The 6,049-nt window shown below is 43.6% G+C and overlaps 1 pseudogene; it reads left to right on the forward strand.

Moving 5' to 3' along the window:
- On the forward strand, window positions 1-629 carry LOC115517041 (annotated as a pseudogene).
- The last annotated feature ends 5,420 nt before the right edge of the window (window positions 630-6,049 follow it).

A 6,049-nucleotide genomic window follows, 5' to 3' on the forward strand; every position in this document is an offset into this window, starting at 1 on the left:
ATGAGGTACATTTTAAGAGCCATTTGTACACTCATGTTCATAGTAGTATTATTCGCAATAACCAAAAGGTGGAAGCAACTAAAGTATCCATTGATGGATGAATGGATATGCAAAATATAATATATACATACAATGGAATATTATTCAGCCTAAAAAAGGGGGGGGAGTTCTGACACATGCTACAACATGGATGAACCTTGAGGATACTATGTTAAGTGAACTAAGCTAGTCACAAAAAGACAAATACTGTGTGATTGCACTTTTATGAGGTATCTAAAGTAATCAAATTCAGGAGCCTGGCCCAGCAAGTTGGCACCAGCTACATATTTGTGCCTCTTCTCCAAGCTGCTGGCTCTAGCCAAGTCTCCCAAGCAGCTCTGCAGTGCAATCAAAGTTCTACATTTGGGAGCCACCACATAACAGACCTGACTGGCTGCAAGTTGGACTGACCTTGGGCACCTCCATCTTCTTGTGAATCTATCTCATCAAACAACATAATGAAGGTGTTTTAGAGTATCAGAGAAGAAATGGGCTGGAATAAACTTCTGAAATACTAACACAGTATGCTCTATATAGTGATTATACCAGTTTCTCTGGATTCACCAATCCGTTGAGTTGTAAATATGAGAGAAAAAGTTATATGTGACTGTATGTCAAATCAGCATTTGTGTTTTGCATCATTAAATGAAAAAACAAAAGTACTTCCATATTCTTAAATAAAATAAAATAAGTCAAATTCATAAAGACAGAAAGTACAAGGGTGGTTGCCAGAGGCTGAAGGAAGGGGGAAATGAGGAGTTATTGTTTAATGCATATAGATTTTTGGTCTTATAAGATGAGAAAAGTTTTGGAGGTGGATAGTGACTGCATAACAGTGTGAATGTACTTGATGTCACTGAACTGTAACTTAAAAATGGTCAATTTTATGTTACATAGATTTTACCACAATTTTTAAAAATAAGTAATTTTTAAAATAAATTAGAAAAAGTCCAAAAAAAAAAAAAGAATGCTGTATAACATCCTACCTAGTTGTCTTCCTGTTTCCACCCTTGTTATTCTACCCTTGTTTTTCAAGAGTAAATCAAATCACATCGTCTCCTGCCCAGAACTCTGCAATGGTTTCCCAATATTCTCAGAATAAACATCCTTATAGTCAAAAACAAAGCAAAACAAAACAAAACAAACAAAAAAACCCTTATAATCCACAACGGTCTGACCTATCAGCCCGTCCTATGTATCTGTGCAACTTCATCTCTATCCCTGAGGACTTTCCTACTGCTATTCCAGGCACCTGCCAGAATGTCCCTGTCCCCTTACTTCCTCACTTCATTTGGGTCTCTGCTTAAATGCCACCATAACTTTCTTGACCTCCCTTTCTAAAAGGCCCCTCCCACACACACATACTCTACCCCCTTAACCTGCTTTATTTTGCTTTACAGTGTTCATCACCATCACTATTTCTTATAACATCATATATTTGTTTGTGAATCGTTGGACTCCTGTAGTATGTTGTGTAGACATCTCTAACTCATTGGGGTTCTGGTCACCACAGACATCGGCAGCTGCCCGTGTTCTTGTCCCACCCTTGGCTCCCTCACACGTTATCAGGAGCCCCACACTTAGGCCTGTGGATGTTCCAGCTTTCTTGTCCATTCCCTGCCCCTGAGAACAGCTGCCCTTGACCACCGCTAGGTGGAACAGCTCCACAAATTGTATGCTCTGACACATCTGAGGAGGCGGCCACAAAGGAGTCCCCGGGGACATCTGGGTGGTGAATTCTCAAGTATCCTAAACACGCTATAGACAGTGAAGTTGGAGGAGGTTAGTTCCACAGCCTCCCTGTGCGCTTAGGACAGGAAGTGCTGGAGGAGGACCAGAGAGGGATCCTCCGATGCATGGTGTCAAGGCCAGTGGTTCCTCATGCCCACATCAGCGAGCAGTCTGCCTTCATGGACCCATTTCAGCCTCCCTTTCAGGTCACGTTTCCTGTTGGTGGCTCTCTTTCTCCCTTCCCAGGCTCCGGTCAAACTGAACTGTTTGTTCATCTCCCAAAATAAAAGGCACTATTTTAGGGCCTAACAGTAGCACGAAACGGTAAGTTGTGTTGGATAGAAAACATCAGTTGCGGATTCTGGGAAGATGGCGGCGTAGGAGGACGCTGGGCTCACCGCGCGTCCTGCTGATCACTTAGATTCCACCTACACCTGCCTAAATAACCCAGAAAACCGCCAGAGGATTAGCAGAACAGAGTCACCGGACCCAAGTGCAGACGAGAGGCCCACAGAAGAGGGTAGGAAGGGCGGCGAGGCGGTGCGCGCTCCACGGACTGGCGGGAGGGAGCCGGGGCGGAGGGGCGGCTCGCCGGCCAAGCAGAGCCCCCGAGTCCGGCTTGCAAAAGCGGAGGGGCCTGACGGACTGTGTTCCGACAGCAAGCGCAACTTAGCAAGCGCGACTTAGCGTCTGGGAGGTCATAAGTTAACAGCTCTGCTCGGAAAGCGGGAAGGCTGGAGGACAAAGGGAGGGTGAGCTGCGGAGCCCCCGGACGACAGAGCTCAGTTTGGCGGGGAACAAAGGCGCTAGCCAGCGCCATCTCCCCCGCCCATCCCCCAGCCAAAATCCCAAAGGGAACCGGCTCCGGCCAGGGAAATTGCTCGCTCCGCGCGAACACCCAACTCTGTGCTTCTGCGGAGCCAAACCTCCGGCAGCGATTTGACTCCCTCCGGCTGCCACAGGGCCCCTCCTGAAGTGGATCACCTAAGGAGAAGCGAGCTAAGCCTGCCCCCCCTCCCGCCGTGCACCTTGCCTTCCCACCCAAGCTAATACGCCAGATCCCCAGCATCACAAGCCTGGCAGTGTGCAAGTAGCCCAGACGGGCCACGCCACTCCACAGTGAATCCCGCCCCTAGGAGAGGGGAAGAGAAGGCACACACCAGTCTGACTGTGGCCCCAGCGGTGGGCTGGGGGCAGACATCAGGTCGGACTGCGGCCCCGCCCACCAACTCCAGTTATACACCACAGCACAGGGGAAGTGCCCTGCAGGCCCTCACCACACCAGGGACTATCCAAAATGACCAAGCGGAAGAATTCCCCTCAGAAGAATCTCCAGGAAATAACAACAGCCAATGAGCTGATCAAAAAGGATTTAAATAATATAACAGAAAGTGAATTTAGAATAATAGTCATAAAATTAATCGCTGGGCTGGAAAACAGCATACAGGACAGCAGAGAATCTCTTGCTACAGACATCAGGGGACTAAGGAACAGTCACGAGGAGCTGAAAAACGCTTTAAAGGAAATGGAAAACAAAATGCAAACCACCACGGCTCGGATGGAAGAGGCAGAGGAGAGAATAGGTGAACTAGAAGATAAAGTTATGGAAAAAGAGGAAGCTGAGAAAAAGAGAGATAAAAAAATCCAGGAGTATGAGGGGAAAATTAGAGAATTAAGTGATACACTAAAAAGAAATAATATACGCATAATTGGTATCCCAGAGGAGGAAGAGAGAGGGAAAGGTGCTGAAGGGGTACTTGAAGAAATAATAGCTGAGAACTTCCCTGAACTGGGGAAGGAAAAAGGCATTGAAATCCAAGAGGCACAGAGAACTCCCTTCAGACGTAACTTGAATCGATCTTCTGCACGACATATCATAGTGAAACTGGCAAAATACAAGGATAAAGAGAAAATTCTGAAAGCAGCAAGGGGTAAACGTGCCCTCACATATAAAGGGAGACCTATAAGACTCGTGACTGATCTCTCTTTTGAAACTTGGCAGGCCAGAAAGAATTGGCACGAGATTTTCAGGGTGCTAGATAGCAAAAATATGCAGCCGAGAATCCTTTATCCAGCAAGTCTGTCATTTAGAATAGAAGGAGAGATAAAGGTCTTCCCAAACAAACAAAAACTGAAGGAATTTGTCACCACTAAACCAGCCCTACAAGAGATCCTAAGGGGGACCCTGTGAGACAAAGTACCAGAGACATCACTACAAGCATAAAACATACAGACATCACAATGACTCTAAACCCGTATCTTTCTATAATAACACTGAATGTAAACGGATTAAATGCGCCAACCAAAAGACATAGGGTATCAGAATGGATAAAAAAACAAGACCCATCTATTTGCTGTCTACAAGAGACTCATTTTAGACCTGAGGACACCTTTAGATTCAGAGTGAGGGGATGGAGAACTATTTATCATGCTACTGGAAGCCAGAAGAAAGCTGGAGTAGCCATACTTATATCAGACAAACTAGACTTTAAATTAAAGGCTGTAACAAGAGATGAAGAAGGACATTATATAATAGTTACAGGGTCTATCCATCAGGAAGAGCTAACAATTATAAATGTCTATGCGCCGAATACCGGAGCCCCCAAATATATAAAACAATTACTCATAAACAGAAGCAACCTTATTGATAAGAATGTGGTAATTGCAGGGGACTTTAACACCCCACTTACAGAAATGGATAGATCATCTAGACACACAGTCAATAAAGAAACAAGGGCCCTGAATGAAACACTGGATCAGATGGACTTGACAGATATATTTAGAACTCTGCATCCCAAAGCAACAGAATATACTTTCTTCTCGAGTGCACATGGAACATTCTCCAAGATAGATCATATACTGGGTCACAAAACAGCCCTTCATAAGTTTACAAGAATTGAAATTATACCATGCATACTTTCAGACCACAATGCTATGAAGCTTGAAATCAACCACAGGAAAAAGTCTGGAAAACCTCCAAAAGCATGGAGGTTAAAGAACACCCTACTAACGAATGAGTGGGTCAACCAGGCAATTAGAGAAGAAATCAAAAAATATATGGAAACAAACGAAAATGAAAATACAACAATCCAAACGCTTTGGGATGCAGCGAAGGCAGTCCTGAGAGGAAAATACATTGCAATCCAGGCCTATCTCAAGAAACAAGAAAAATCCCAAATACAAAATCTAACAGCACACCTAAAGGAAATAGAAGCAGAACAGCAAAGGCAGCCTAAACCCAGCAGAAGAAGAGAAATAATAAAGATCAGAGCAGAAATAAACAATATAGAATCTAAAAAAACTGTAGAGCAGATCAACGAAACCAAGAGTTGGTTTTTTGAAAAAATAAACAAAATTGACAAACCTCTAGCCAGGCTTCTCAAAAAGAAAAGGGAGATGACCCAAATAGATAAAATCATGAATGAAAATGGAATTATTACAACCAATCCCTCAGAGATACAAACAATTATCAGGGAATACTATGAAAAATTATATGCCAACAAATTGGACAACCTGGAAGAAATGGACAAATTCCTAAACACCCACACTCTTCCAAAACTCAATCAGGAGGAAATAGAAAGCTTGAACAGACCCATAACCAGCAAAGAAATTGAATGGGTTATCAAAAATCTCCCAACAAATAAGAGTCCAGGACCAGATGGCTTCCCAGGGGAGTTCTACCAGACGTTTAAAGCAGAGATAATACCTATCCTTCTCAAGCTATTCCAAGAAATAGAAAGGGAAGGAAAACTTCCAGACTCATTCTATGAAGCCAGTATTACTTTGATTCCTAAACCAGACAGAGACCCAGTAAAAAAAGAGAACTACAGGCCAATATCCCTGATGAATATGGATGCAAAAATTCTCAATAAGATACTAGCAAATCGAATTCAACAGCATATAAAAAGAATTATTCACCATGATCAAGTGGGATTCATTCCTGGGATGCAGGGCTGGTTCAACATTCGCAAATCAATCAACGTGATACATCACATTAACAAAAAAAAAGAGAAGAACCATATGATCCTGTCAATCGATGCAGAAAAGGCCTTTGACAAAATCCAGCACCCTTTCTTAATAAAAACCCTTGAGAAAGTCGGGATAGAAGGAACATACTTAAAGATCATAAAAGCCATTTATGAAAAGCCCACAGCCAACATCATCCTCAACGGGGAAAAACTGAGAGCTTTTTCCCTGAGATCAGGAACACGACAGGGATGCCCACTCTCACCGTTGTTGTTTAACATAGTGCTGGAAGTTCTAGCATCAGCAATCAGAC

This window comes from Lynx canadensis, chromosome A1 (genome assembly GCF_007474595.2).
Source record: "Lynx canadensis isolate LIC74 chromosome A1, mLynCan4.pri.v2, whole genome shotgun sequence".
Taxonomy (NCBI): Eukaryota; Metazoa; Chordata; class Mammalia; order Carnivora; family Felidae; genus Lynx; species Lynx canadensis.